The sequence below is a fragment of the Suricata suricatta genome, chromosome 9, assembly GCF_006229205.1.
Source record: "Suricata suricatta isolate VVHF042 chromosome 9, meerkat_22Aug2017_6uvM2_HiC, whole genome shotgun sequence".
Taxonomy (NCBI): Eukaryota; Metazoa; Chordata; class Mammalia; order Carnivora; family Herpestidae; genus Suricata; species Suricata suricatta.
In genome coordinates this window covers 58,742,415-58,757,792 of record NC_043708.1, presented here as the reverse complement: position 1 = coordinate 58,757,792, position 15,378 = coordinate 58,742,415, and the positions used below count along the sequence as shown (strand labels likewise).

Here is a 15,378-nt window from a genome sequence, read left to right as displayed (position 1 = left end):
ATTATTGGAGAGCAGTAGTTGAAACAAAACAAATAAAACGTGACATATATTAAAAGGACAGTGGTGCTAGTGCTAATCTTGAGTAGTGAAATGATAGATAAATTATGTTATTTTTGCTTTATTTTTTTCTGTGCTTTCCAAATGTTCTGCGTTATAATAATTTTGTAATTAAGTAGAAAGCTAAAGTGTAGATGTTGCAAATTCAATTAAAAAATGAGAAAGCTTTCAAATAATACTACCAGGAATCCATCCTCCAAAGATGTAAAAGCATTAACTTGACCTTCAGCAGTTCTTGTACAGTTATACTTTTTCTGGCTCCCACCCATGAAAATGATCTTTTAGCCCACAATGACAGATCAGAACCTGAAATAAACAAAACCTAACTGGGTCTTGATTCAGGAAGAAATGATTTGAATTCAGGAATCCTCTTTGCTTAATGGATCACCATAGTGTGGCTGTTACAGAATGATCAGATAGCAGACTGATAATTGCAGTACTTTGCTGACCATTGTGGGCTAATTAGGTCTGATCTGAAAGAGAGTAACCAGGTAAGACAAATTACAGGTAGAACTTAAAAAGCAGACTCTCATCTTCTGTGTTCATCAGAGTGTGGCTAGTACAAAGGATTATTCACTAAAGCTATCCCTTGAGTGATTATCTGAGAGAGCAATGGAGCTACCTCCAAGACTCTGATGCTACTTAAGAACCCAGAGCTAAGAGCCATGGGAGCCAAAAGCTATACTGTGAGCTATTTGCTCTCTCTCTCTTGAAGTAAGCACCATTCATGTGTGTTAAGCGCAAGTTGGTCACCATGCTAAAGGTGAAGGTTCAAGTGTTTGAAGAACAACTTTCTGTGTCATGACTTAGACAAGTTAAAAAAAAAAAAAAAAGAGTTCCTCAGTAGAAAACAAAAGCAAGTGCAGAAAATTCAAGTCAATAAGGAAAAATAAGAATCAAAGTGAGTGTTTAGAATGGGATGAAGGAAGGACTGTGTCAACAAGGACAAGTCCTTCCTGGAGGGGTGAGTCTGTGCTTCCCAGGTGCTGAAGGGATAGGTGCCTAAAGATGGAGATAGAAGCCTCTTTAAAGTTGGTGTCCCCAGTCAGAAAACTGTGGTTTCTCTAGGTCAGTGATTTTTTTCTCCAGTAGTTAATTTGAAAAATTCCAAACAGAAGGTAAAAGGATTTTATGGTAAATACTCATATTTCCACCATGTAGGAAATATGGTCCATTCTGCTATTGGCTATTTTCAGTTTTGGCTATTATGAATAAAGTTGCTGTAAACATTCTTGTCTAAGTCTTTGTGTAAACATAATGATTTCATTTCTATTGAGTGAATACTTAGGAGTGGAATTACTAAATGATTGAGTAGGAATATATTTAATTTAATGAGAAGCTGTCAGATCTTTTTACAAAGAGGTTGTACCATTTTATACTCTTGCAAGCAGTGTATAAAGACTCCAGTTGCTCTACATCCTCAAGAAACATTTAGTGCTGTGGGTCTTTTTTTATTTTAGCCATTCTGGAGGGTATGTAGTAATATTTCTTTGTTATTTCTAATCCACATTCCCTAAGCCAATGATTTTCAAGCTTAGGTGTGCTTATGGTATATCTGGGGTGCTTTTTAAACTATAGACTTCTGGGTCCCAACTGAGGCATGTTTTATGTATATTTTTGTATTTGTATTTGGTGAATCTGGCAACTGACACAATTCAACACAGTTTTGAATTTAGTAGGTCTGGTGTGGGGCCCAGATATATGCCTCTTAACAAATTCTGGTGAGTGTGACTCATAGACCAGCTCAGAGAAACTGGCCCTCTGGTAGTTGCAACACTGATATCTGATATCGTTGTGTATTCACTTCTCCCTGAAAACTAGAATTGGTTTTAACAAAACATGATCTGGTTACAGAAGTTTTAATCTTAAAGAATTGAGAGCTCAGTGATGAACACATTTTCTTAAGTAGAATAGATTATCTGAAACAAATTTCAAGACAAAGATGCTTTGAAAAACTAAGTTCAAGGGGCTCCTGGGTGGCATAGTCAGTTAAGCATTCAACTTCAGCTCAGGTGATGATCTTATGGTTCGTGAGTTTGAGCCTCACATCGTGCTCTGTGCTGAGAGCTCAAGCCTGGAGCCTGCTTTAGATTCTGTGCTTCCCTCTTGCTCTGCCCCTCCTCTGCTTATGCTTGCTTGCTTGCTCAATTGCTGAAAAACTGAATAAACATTTAAAAAATTAAAAAAAGAAAAACTGCTCAAAAAAAGAAAAATAAATCCATATTTCCAGGTATCATCAGCATATTATTCTCAAAAATTTCCTTATGGATCAGTGATGGAGAATATGAGTGGTATGGTTTTATTTTCATTAGTTGATTAATGTATTTCCTAGTTCTGTTACACTAATACTGTTTTATGTAATCTGTTGAATGAACTATAGGCCTTAAACAGCCTAATAGCAATTGGTAGGAAAAATGTTGAAAATGCACAAGCATTTTATTATTACTGTATTGAGTACTAACAGTGAGGGAAGAAAAGGATAAAGGTGCTGTTAACCTAAGGGACAATAATAATATGGTATACACAGGCCTCTGCCAAAGGAAAGGTACTCAAAGAGAGTACAAAGGCTCTTTGAGGTGAGCTCAAAAGCTCAGAGGAGGCTTTCATGAGTAATGGTTCATTAAACCTCACAACATCTCTGTAAGTTAGGCAGAGGAGGGAATTAAACCATTTTTTTTTTCCTAGTAGAGAAATTAAGGGCTAGAAAGATATATAGGAAGAGAGGTATAAAAGAAAGAACCAAAGACAAGATGGCCCCAGAATTTGTAACTTCCTTTTGTGTATTCCATTTCCAAATTCCTTTTTGGTAAATTCATTCCTTCCCAGAACACATTTTGGGTTGCAAAATATGTACCATGTTGAACAAGTGGATGAGATTCCTAGGTTCATCTGGGTGTAGGTGAACAGTAGCACTGGTCTGCATTTGAAGAATGTTGACAGGCAGAATTCCTTTCTTGAATTATCTAGTTCATCTTTCTTTTTTCTTTAAATAAGCTCTAACTAAAGAGTTAAAAAAATACTATTTAAAGAGAGTAAAGCCAAAGCATTATCATTTGAGTTCTCAGGACTTTACAGATAAATATCTTAATTAAACACAAAGCTCCAACTCCCCATTTCTGCCTTGAGTGATTTCTTCCTTTTCCTCTTGCAATAAACATGTGTGTGTCTCTTTAAGGATGTGTCTGGCCTGGTGGGTAACCTGGCTGCTGAGGCTGAATGTCATCACAGCTGTCTTTGCTAAGGCACTCAGCTTGCTCTTCGGAACCTTTTCAGCTCCCAGACATCTGCAGCTCTGGACTGGTTATAACTAGACATTCCAGACAGAAGAGTTATCTCTAGATCTCTGAGAAGAGAAACCCCTTTAGATTTGGTTTGGCCAAGACATCACTTTTCAGATTTGCTGTGGTTGCTGGCATCTGTAGAAATGTTTGCCATGACTCTGCAAATTCTATTTGGTAGGCAAGGATATGTCTGTAGTTTAAAGATGAACGTGTTCTCTCCCATTTGGAAACCTTGATATCTCCTCTTCATCCTCTAGGATACTCTAGCTGTCTTTTTTCTTACCTTACCTCTGTAATTTTTGTTATTTTGACTACTCTCTCTTGTGTCAAATTTATACCTCCCTTGTGTTTTTTTTCTTTTTTAAAAAAGATTTTTAATTTTATTTATTTTGAGAGAGAGACAGAGACAGAGACAGAGAGAGAACACTTGTATGTAAATGTAAGCAGGGGGAGGGTCAGAGAGAGAGGAGAGAAAGAATCCCAAGCAGGCTCTGTGCTGTCAGAGCCCAATGTGGGGCTGTCTGGGCCCAAATCAAGAGTTGGAAGCTTAACTGACTGAGCCACCCAGGTGCCCCACCTCCCTACTCTTTTAATTTCGCCAGTTTTTCCAACCAAGTTTAGGAAATATCATGGTAGCTCTAGGCCATGCTATTTCCTCTCCTTAAGTAGAAATTGGAACATTGGATCTTCATCTTCATTCTAAAGCCATTTGAGGCCTTCCTTTTTTTTCTATCCTATAATCATCTTTATTGCTCAATATTAACCCTCTCTCTTAAGATAGAGACTAAAGAGATTACGCTAACTTTGTCAGGGTCTGGTTTCTGACATATATTAGCATTGATTTTGGTTCAGAGATCACCAGATACAGTCAATTAAACTCGTTCGAAATGGAACAGTTTTTAGGGAACAGCCCAGCACCTCTTCCTCCTCTCACCTACTTTAATTTCAACTTGCTACCTATTGGTCATTGACCTTTTAAGGAAGAATACCAACTCAGCACTTTTGTGCTCAATTATCTTTGACTTTCAACATAAAATGAACCATTTACTGAACAGATGGGGAGGGAAACACTGAAAGCAAAAGCTATTAAAGAATTATAGACTTAAGAAGCCTCATAGTACCGGTGCATTTCGCTCTGTAGTTGAAGAACCTAAAATAAAATTGTACACACATTAGGGGAAAAGTTTTCACCCAGCATGCGTTGATTTAATGGCATAACTCCCAGTAATGTAAAGTGTGGACCTTGATTCTTAGGGCACATTTTGTTGATGTTCCCTCTTTCTTAGTAGGATACGGTTTAAAAATATGCTACTGTGCATACACAATACCTGCTTTTCACTTGTGCTTTTATCTGTGCAGAAATTTTTCTGTCAGGCAAGAGATTAAAATAGTGCATAACAACTTCTTAGAATTGCTAATCCAGGCAAACTTCCCTGAGAAAATTCAGTCTTTGAAAAAGTCATCTCAAACCTTGACATAAACAATAAACAATAACAAAATTTACTTTTTTCTACAATGGATAATGATGAAAATGAGATAGATGTATGATTTTTTTTCCCTTAGGAAACCAGGTTGGTGCTGGGAGAAATTAATATATGCATTCCTGCTTTATATGGTACCCATTAAAGTTGAATTTATGTATGTGCATTTTGTTTCTAAACCAAAAGAGGGATCAAATAAGGGTGATGTTTTGAGCCAAGTGGATAATAGGGTGGAATATGAAATGGGTGTAGACTGGTACTGTTGGAAAGTTTTATGAGTCCTGAGGCTGGCATTGGGTCCTGGTTCTTCCTTGTGGCCTGGACAAGTTACTTCTTTTGGGGTTGGATGGGAGGCAGAGAAAGGAGATTGTCTGTGCCAAGAACATGCTAAAAACTTCACTTGTGTTGCCCCCTTTGACCTTGACTTTCTCTTTCTTGAGAGGAGGAAACAGGTTCAGAGAACTTGTGGTTTGTTCAGAGTTACTCAGCAGAAAGCCATTTGCTTTTCTGGAAGTGAAATAGCCAATGCTTGACTTTTTCTGTGTTTTTTCCCTTAATTATGTTGCTTTTCTCCTACTCCCTCCATCATCTGTTGGGCCGTTAGACTTTGCCCAAGGGAATTGTCAACCAGGCTTATTTACTAGTGAGTTGAAGCTCTAGCAGCTGTAAAGTCTAGATTGCAATTTTTTATGTCTGCAATTTCTTTTTTCTCTTTATGCTGGGCCCAGCCCAGACTTTCCTAATAATTCAGATTATTCCTACTCTTTCCTATCCTGATACCTCCACACCCTGCTTTCTTTTAGGATCTTTTCTTATAGTCATGATTTCACACATAAGGAACTCTTGAGATATATGCCCTGATGTCCACTTGGAGGGGTCCATCCTTTTATTTAAAACCACAAAATCTCAGGCACCTGGGTGGTTCAGTCCATTAAGTGATCGACTTTGGCTCAGGTCATTATCTCACGGTTCATGAATTCAAGCCCCACGACAGGTGATGGGCTCTGTGTTCACAGCCTGGAGCCTACTTCAGATTCTGTGTGTCTCTCTCTCTCTTTGCCCTTCCCCCACTCGTGCTCTAGCTCTGTCTCTGTCCCTCTCAAAAATAAATAAAATGTTAAAAAATAAACAATAACAAATCTCAAGGGTAAAGGAAACTGTCAGGGTAAGTTTTAGATCCATCTCAAAGAGTCTCATAAGACAATAAAGTAATTTTAGAATTGAATGTGGCCTTAATTAACACTCATTTTACAAATGAAAAAACTGAGATCTTGATTTGTCCTTATGTTAAAATAACTGAACAGAAGAGGTAACACTAGAACCCAGGTCCTGTGACTTCCAGTCTGGGGCTTTAGCACATCAGATAGTACTTAAAGCACTCAAGACCACTAAAATCCCAGTACTGTCCTCTTTTACAAATTTTAAAAATAGAACTCCACATTAACATTTTATCCTGAACCCTGATCCCCTTTTTGCACTGCTCTAAGCATTGTCTCCTGAATAATCTCCTCAAATCTTTTTTTCTCCTCTGGTGAGAAGAATGTACTGAGTAGAGGTACATGGAGTCATATAATTTGCTGCATGTTGTTTGTCTTTTATAAAATGACTTTGCCTGGGTCCACCCCCCCCCATCATATAATCAAAGCAAATTATTTCCCTATGATACCATACCATGCACACCTGTCATAATGCCACCCACAACTGTATCTTTTCACCCAGTAGTTCCCAAACTTAATACACATAAGAACCTACTGGATGGCTTATTAAACAGGTGGGCCCCAAGATCCAGTAGATTTGTTGTGAAGCCTGAGAATTTGCTTTTCTAAAAAGTTCCCAGATGCTGCTGCTTGTCCAGCGCCACACTTTGAGAATTGTTCTACCAAAACAGCCTCCCTCTAAGCCCTTAGCTCAGAAGCAGTCATAGACATTTCTTTGGGAAAGAGTGGCCGTTGATTGGTCCAGAGATGGACAGCTGATACAGGGGATTAGCCAGTGACTAGCAAGAGGAGAATGTGTTCAGAAGCATTGAGTAAGGTTGAAAAAGAGAAAGAGGAAGACAGTGTGTGTGTCTGTGTGTGAGAGAGAGAGAGACAGAGCGACAGAGAGAGAGAGAAACAGAGAGAGGACTCCTCTGAGGGGTTTTCATGGGATAAAATGAACCCACCATACAGAGAAATGATGATTGTAGCCATTTTTGAGTTTTGAGGACAATGGTGTTAGTGTATGTGCTGTATATAGTTGGAGCTATTGAAACCTACCCAGGGATGGAGGTAAAGGTTTTTTTTTTTAAAGAATCTTAAAAAAAAAAAAAAAGATTCTTTTACATCCTACTCTTACTGTAAGAGGGGTAGAAGCGGTAATATAGGTCCCAAGAATGCACCTACAGGATTTGTATAGAGGAAAGACTTAAGGGCTTTAGTCTAAGTAGAACTGAGACAACCAGAACGACTTGCTGTGAAGTTCTATTTGCCTAACAACAGGATTGTTTTTATTTATATTGTCTAATAGGCATGACTTAGAAGTGCTGATGGAAATTACAGATGAATGGAGAAAGAAGTCCCAGTTGACACCTCAACACTGCTATTGGTTTCTAGTAGGAAAAACAGCTTCAAACATCTATATACCCATCCTTTGCCTTTTGTCTCAGCAGTAACTGTTATTGCAAAGTCTCAATTTGCATCCTGTACCATGGTTCTTTTATATCAGAGGTCCTGCACAGGCTGTGAAGGGCCTTTTCTGAAGGCATTAATATGATGAGCTGTGTTGTTGTTGGGGAGTTCATTTGTAATGGATCATTATGGATGTGTATAATCTAATAAATCCCTTGGATATCTAGAGGGATTCTTGGTTTCTCTTACTAATATAAGGATAACCAGACTGTTAGAATCAGATTTCCACCATCGGTAGTAATCTTGAAGATTTTTTAAAAGAGATTCAGTAGTTGGTACTGGTAAGTGTATGGTGAGATGGGCACTTACATGTCGTGCTTTATATGTATATAGTGATACAGTTTTTTTGAGAAGTAATTTGGCAGTACTTATATATCAGGAATCTAAACAGTTTCTTTTCTTTGACTTAGTAACTTCACTTCAAGGAATCTACCCTAAGGAAGTAAACAGCAGTGCAAGCAAAGATCAATGTCAAGGACTTTCTTTGCAGCCTTATTGCCAATAGTTGTAGCAGACATAGTGGGTTAAGGCTCATCATTCTTCCAACTATGTTCTTGTCTCTGCTCTTTAGAGACTAAAAAGCTAAAACCTACACAGCCCAATATCCTTTACGTATAGGAATGATATGCAAATTAGGTTTCCCTCAAGTAGATGTACCCATGTGATATATAGAGAGTATAAATGAAGCAGATGATATCTTCCTATTCACCTAGACGTTTGGTTTTTTCTTTTCTGTTAGCAAACATAGTAGAGACACTGATTTTTTCTGAAGAAGTATATCAGTGTCCATCACTCATTTGGGAAATTTCAAGATAGGCTGTAGAAGGTGGTGGCAGTGGTCCTTAGATCACAGCTTCTTATATGAGAGCTATGGCAGTGTGTTCCTGAAGTCAGCGACCCTAAAGGGGTTTCCTGATTCCCACATACATCAGTTCCGTCATGGTTTTCTAGGAACCACTACCTGACTTAGGATAGAGTTCTGACTTTCTGTATTAAATGCTTTTCTGCCTAACATAGGTAGAGAGGTTTCTGTCTCCTGACTCTTCATTAGGATTGGCTAAAATCTCCACTAATAATGAAAGGTTAAATATCTTGTAGTATATCCCTCTGATGGGCTGGCTTACAGACATTACAAATAATGTTTTGAAGGAAGAAAAATGTAATGATATAGATGTTTATTTCATAGGGAGAAAAAAAGGAGAGAGATTAAAAAAAAAAACCCTGCTGATAAAATATGATCTCAAAGATTGGGAAGAAATTGACTCCAAAATATTAGCAGTAGTTACCTTTGGGTAGTAGGAATATGAATGATTTTCACTTTATTTGTTATAACTTTATTTTCATCTTCAAGTTTAACAGTAAACCAGTAAACCTTATTGTGTGATTAGAAGTAAGTAAAAATAACAAACGCCAGGTATTTTTTTTAGACAAACTGTTTACTAATAATGATGTAAAATTTTTTTAAAAGGTTGAATCAAATTGTTGGCTAATCTTATTCAAAAGCCATTAATTGGAACTTTTTGTTCACTAGTCTTAGAGCAAACACCGTTTCTTTCCTATACTGATTTACTCTTTGTATTTTACAAAATGTGCATACTAAGACCATGCTACCATGCATATCATTGTTACTTGAAAATGAATATTTGGTTGATGTCCAAAAGAATTTCACATCAATATATTCAAAAGCATTCTCTTTTGCTTTCTATCTTGAATAAAGAATAAAAAATAGAGGTACCAGATAATAGATAATAGAAGGTAACAGATTGAACTTTTTAAGGACAGAATCAGTTGACGCTCCCAGTTATATCAAAGCCATTAACTCCATTTGGGAAGGACGTAATTATGCTTTTATTCCTAATCTTAACTCTAGAATTCATGTTGTGATTATGATGTGTTAAACTAGATATTAAAGTTCTGATTAGTCATCAGAGAATCATAGATTTTAATCTTAAAACTTTGTCTTGCACGTCACTCTGCTCTATTCAAACTATTTCTAGCAGATGAAATTCCCCCCTGTTGAACACCAACAATGAAACGTGTTCTACCCTCTTGGGTAATTTATTACTCTTTTATTTATGAAAATTATGTATTTATCTAACTTTCATTTCTTATTCCAGTGTTTCAGCTTATTTCTTTTGCATCTAACCTTAATATTTAAAATTTATTAAGTGACCCTCTGGTATTTCATCTCCCGGATTAAGAAATCTCAGTTCCTATTATAGCTTTTCACATTTGCCTCCCATTTCTCTTACAGTCCCTGAGGCACACTCTGTTGTATCTAGTCCCCAACAGAGAAATACAGAAAGTTATGAAAGGCCAGGTTCCGTCTATCAGTTAGTGCTCCATGAGGACGTGACCTAACCCTAAACTCTCAATGGATCAGGAGAGAAAGAAAAGGTACTGGTAGCCCCTTCTTTGTCTTCTTCCTTGGAGATGAACTGGGAGAAGGACATTAAAAGGGACAAAGTCAGATTTCCAGCTCGATTAGAAAAAGAGCTATCTTTGACAAGATAGAGGAGAGGAAAAGACACCAAGTAAGCTCTCTAGATCCATAGCCAGGCTGTGGTTATCCTGGTTCAGAAATTTGTGTCTTGTAAACACGTCCATTTCCAAAATTTTCTGTTTTCCATAGTGGAGACTTATCTCCTAAGACTAAAAGTGATGGCATATTTTGAAGCAGTTTTGCTGACAGTGGGGACCCTCTGTACGTCCTTTTTGGCATGATTCCTCACAAATTCTTTGATGTTGGTTTCCTTTAGGCCTTCAAATAGGTGCCAGTATAACAATGCAAAGGATAGAGAAACCATGTTGCTTGAGATAATCAAGGAAGGTTTCATTGAAAAGAGGGATTTGAATTGGGCTGTAAACAAGTGGGTACGATTTGACTGGTGAGTGAATACTGGAGAAGAACTACATTCTCCACACTGGCAACGACCAGCTAATAACCAGTCTCTACTTCATGTCTTTCTCAGTTACGTATGTGAAGACCTCACACAGTTTGTTGGTGAAATGGATCTCAATCATCTCTAATAAGTTAATTGAAATGTCAAATTCTTTTATTTTTCAAATATAATTTTTAGAAAATCTCATTATTTAATATGAAGAGAAAAACTTTTTTAAAAAAGGTTTTTAAAGTTTATTTTCAGAGAGACAGACAGCATGAGTGGAGAAGGAAAAAAAAGAGAGGGAGAAAGAGAATCCAAGCAGGCTCCGCATTGTCAGCACAGAGCCCCATGCAGGGCTTGAACTCATGAACCGTGAGATCATGACCTAAGCCAAAATCAAGAGTCAGATGCTTAACCGATTGAGCCACCCAGCCACTCCAAAGGGAAAACTTTTTAAATGTCGCTATGCAATTCTGTAATTTTTTGGCTTTATGTAATAAAATTCTATTTTTTCCTGTACTCTTTCCACAAAATCAGATACTATGTTGACTATGTACGAATGAAAATCCTACTGAATACCTTAGGATTGTTAATAAACAAACGAGCAAACTGAGATGGTATGGAGGTAAAATATATCCCCTAAAGAAAGATGATGAAACAAGGGGAAACAAATACAGCTGAAACTTTCGTATGTCGAGAAATGATTTTTGGGTTCACCATGTGCTTTGAGAGTAAGTACTGGCTGCCAAGTTTATAGAAGGAAGGATGATATTCATGTCAGATAAAGATTGATATATGAATTTGGAAGGGCTAAAAAAAAAAACTGTTCAGAGCTCAAGGGTGGTCTGGATTACACAAACACCTGGCAGAATTATTTGGTAACTAAATACGGACACTGGCTTTTCTTACACAATTTTATTTCCAATGATAGTACAGCATGCCCTTCTGGAATTTTGCTATTGATTCCAAACAGATTTGTCAGAAGGTTTCAGAAACTGAGATAGAAGGGAAATGGGGCCTCTCCAAAGTGTTTTCTGAAATTCATGGAACCTTAACTTATTTGGACTGTGGTTTCTTTTTTATTGCAAGGCATGGTCAGTGTATTTGACAACACTGGGAATGACAGCTAAAATTATAGCTGAAAAAAAGTAAATAAAGTAATGTTTGTGGTAAATGGAATCTAAATCATCCTTTTAATAAAACCAGCATAATTTCACTTTTTTCAAGGAACAAACACAATGAGCTCTAACCTCAGACAAACAGGTTTACCTAGGGAAAATCCAAGCAAGCAGTAAAAGCTTGATATTGTTTATTTCTTATAGATAGACTGAGTAAATTGTCCTTTAAAAACAACTTAAATTTCCCTTAACAACATTTAGGTGGTGGTCTGTTCCTCATGTTTGAGGTCAACATCAGGTGGCCCTCCAAATATCCCTTGGTGCCATTGCCAGAGTCAGAATTTGGGGTTGGATAGACCATTGTTTCTCACTAATAAGAATGATCTTGTGAGTTCTTGTTTTTCTGAATGAGGAAAATCCAGCAGGAGAATATGGCCAAAATTTGAGAGGAACAGACACCTGGCATATTTCCACTGGAGTTCTCTTCATGCCTGCCGAAGGATGCTGTCAGCAGAATACCACCATGACCTCGAAAGTTACAAGTGTAACTTTAGTTAGTACCCCTCCATGCACACCAGGTATCTCTTTTCTAGGTTAGGGGGAAAGGATGAAAATCCACCGGAGTACATATTCTTACAACAGATCTTATGCCAGTTTATTTCAGTTCTGCAAATGCTTTCTTTTTAAATATTCTACCCCTCCCCTTATACTCCCACAAACTTCTACAGTTGAGTTTAAAAATGTGATGGCAGAAGAGCTGGATTAACACATTGAGGGCACCCACCATCCATAAGATGAGTGTGTTGCATATAGGAGGTGCTCAAGACACACTTCTTGAATGAATGACTGCATGAGTGAATGAATATACTCTAACATGCGAGATAGGTGAGAAGTGCTCCAGAGGAGCCAGAGACCAGGCTTCTGGGTTTTTGTAGCTTATGTTACTCTGTTACTTTCTGGTGGGGGCTGGCAACCCTGCATTTCTTATTCTAGCTTTGCTACTTTGTGGGCAGCACGTAACTTATTTGAGGAGTCATACAGTATTTGCCAATAAACACCAGCTAGTAATATAGCCAAATCCAAAGCTTCTCAGAAACCTAGGGAACAGATTGAACTGAAGTTCTTTTAAACAGTCTGCCATCTAACTGTTTGCCAGTCAGGGCACTGCTTTTAGGTGTGGGTATGTTATGCATATATTATGCAAGGATAATTTATTTACATTTTGTCTTATGCATTATGCATTTAAATTAGAAATGAACAAAGTAAATCGATGTTTGTAAGTGAATAATATCGTGGTTCTTAAACTCCTAGGTAAAATGTTAAATGTAGTATCCCTTCCCCCTACAACCCCACAAGATTACATCCAGGCCTGGAATTTTAACAGATCCCGGTGCCCGATGCAGAAGGCCCATGGATCTTACTTTAAGAAGCATTGGGGGGTACCCGCCTGGCTCAGTGGTGGAGCACGCAACTCTTGATCTTGGGGTTCTAAGTTTGAACCCTCCACTGGGGGTAGGATTACTTAGAAATAAAATTTTTTTAAAAAGAAGCATTGGAACCAGTTTGACAATAAACTAATAAAAAAATAAATAAAAAGTAGAATTAGGAATAAAAAAAAGAAGCATTGGTGTGTGTGAAAAGTCCTTGTAAAATATGTACAAAAGAAAATTTTCTATTGTTAGTAAACTGCATAGTAATAGCTAACAGTAATTTACTGGATTCTGTGCTCCTGACTCATGAACTAGGTTACCTTATTACCCCATTTTCCAGAGGGGAAACTCAGACACAGAGAGACTACTAGATAGCACAGCTAGGACTCAACAGTGGGTGACTTGGCCCACAGTCCACTCCTTTGACCACATGTTATCTTGCCTCCCCCATAACTACTAGGCTTTTTGTAGACATTCCAGAAGTGATAGCTTGATGCTTCTGGGAATTCTGTCTAGCACTGTTATTTCAGAAAGTCCTCAATGAATGGGAAACCAAGTTGGGATGTGGGGGCCCTGAGAAGTACCAACAGGCATGTCCGCATCATATCACATGCTTCTTAGTCATGGGCTCACTGCTGACAGGCTGAAGCACGAGTTTGATCTAGTCTAAAAGTTTACATCCTTCTATTTATATATTGGTTAAAATTTTAGCCAATTCAGGAGGAAAAAGAATGACTTGGGGTTGGAGATTATCATTCAGATTGTTTGGTATCAGGTGGCTTCAAATGTTAGTGCTGCTGAAGCAAACACAGATAAAACTTTGGTTGATTGACAGAAGTTTGACTAAATCAGACATTTAAGCATTCCTTGAACACTCAATTATTGCCTTTTAAATGGATAAAATAATAAAAGTTATTATTGATACCTTACTGGAGGCTGTGATAGGTAACATAAATACACATATTATGGTACAAACAAGAAGAATGGCAGATTTACACATAAAAAGGTGTTTTATTAATTTATTTACAATTCTGTGTTTAGTCAGTAAATTCAAAAAGTTGAAATAATGTAGATTACTTAAGGGAATTCTTACTTCTCCCTTATTTCTTCATGTGTTTTTCTCTTTCCTCCCTCCCTCCCTCCCTTCCTTCCTTCCTTCTTCCCTCTCTTTGCTTTCTCTGTTACTGCTGGCACTTTAATGTAGAAATTAGGGTCAGTCATCATACCTTCTAACAAGCTTTGATTGTATGGTATAAGAAAACCTATAGAATGGGAAGCCATGTTAATGTTGGATTCTAAGAACTCCAGCATTTGTACTTTTAACTCTATCATCTTGAATATGTAACAAAAGACATAAAAACCAACAAAATTTACTACCTTTAGAAAATGCCTGTAAGTGCTTTGTTAACCCAAGATTTGACCCCTTTATATGTAATTTCAGCTTTAAAATAAGATCAAAGCCACAGTTGGGCTCATGTAAGTACCAGGACCCCCCTTCCCCCACTGTCTCTGAGTCCCCAGGTCTTCCATTGTTATAGCCTCCTGTCCAGCAAGCTGCTGGCAGGTCCCTGTGGCTTGCTAGAAAAAGATACTGAGGGGCACTCAGGCGATTGGAGCTTTTTCACTGCTTCTGCAATCTTAGGAAGTTTTCTTCAGCACTGTAGACTACAATTTCCTCTTAGATAAAATAAAATGCTTGAGCTGAATGGTTTACTTCAGTCTCTTCCAGTTTAAAATTTACATTTAAAAATAGAAGGCAATTTATCTACTATTGTTCGTTTTTACTTTTTTATTTTGAAATAATTTTAAACTTACAGAAAAGTTTCAAGAATAATACAAAACTACTCCTGATTACCCTTAATATTCACCAATTGCTAATGTTTTGCCTTATGTGCTTTACCATTATATATATATATATTGCTTTCCCATTTGCTTTCTCATTCATAATTGGAACAATACAGAGAAGATTAGCATGGCCCCTGTGCAAGGATGACATGCTTTCTCATATATATATGTACATATATAATAATTGTTTTGAAACATTTTAGAGTTGGTTGCAGACTCTGTGCCCCTTTATCTCTTTGTACTTCAGATTGTATTTCCTAAGTACAATGATGTTTTCTCACATAACCATGATTTATTTATCAAGTTCAAAAAGTTCACCATTGATTCAATACTATTATCTAATAGATAGCCCATATTTAAATTTTGCCAGTTGTCCCAATAATATTTTCTATGTCATTTTTTCCCCCCGTTCCAGGACATAATCCAGAATCACACATGCCATGTGGTTGTCATATCTCTTTAGTCTTCTTGAATCTGGAATAGTCCTCTGTGTTGTGTATGACTTTGACATTTAAAAAAATTATAAGCCATTTTTTTTGTAGAAAGATTCTTAATTTGGGCATATCTGGTGTTTCCTCATGATTTGATTCAGGCTATGTATTTTTGCAGGAA

General features: G+C 37.3%; 1 long non-coding RNA gene and 1 other non-coding gene across 2 annotated transcripts in view; both read left to right on the top strand.

Moving 5' to 3' along the window:
- LOC115301117 overlaps nt 1-7,656 on the top strand; it is a 58,933-nt gene extending 51,277 nt beyond the window's left edge. The window contains exon 3 of the long non-coding RNA XR_003912979.1: nt 7,328-7,656. This is a non-coding gene — a long non-coding RNA (uncharacterized LOC115301117). The remainder of the gene's footprint in view (nt 1-7,327) is intronic.
- A 7,181-nt stretch (nt 7,657-14,837) lies between these two features.
- LOC115303120 lies at nt 14,838-14,945 on the top strand. The gene has a single exon (XR_003913834.1). It is a non-coding gene; the product is annotated as a U6 spliceosomal RNA (small nuclear RNA).
- Nucleotides 14,946-15,378: the final 433 nt, after the last annotated feature.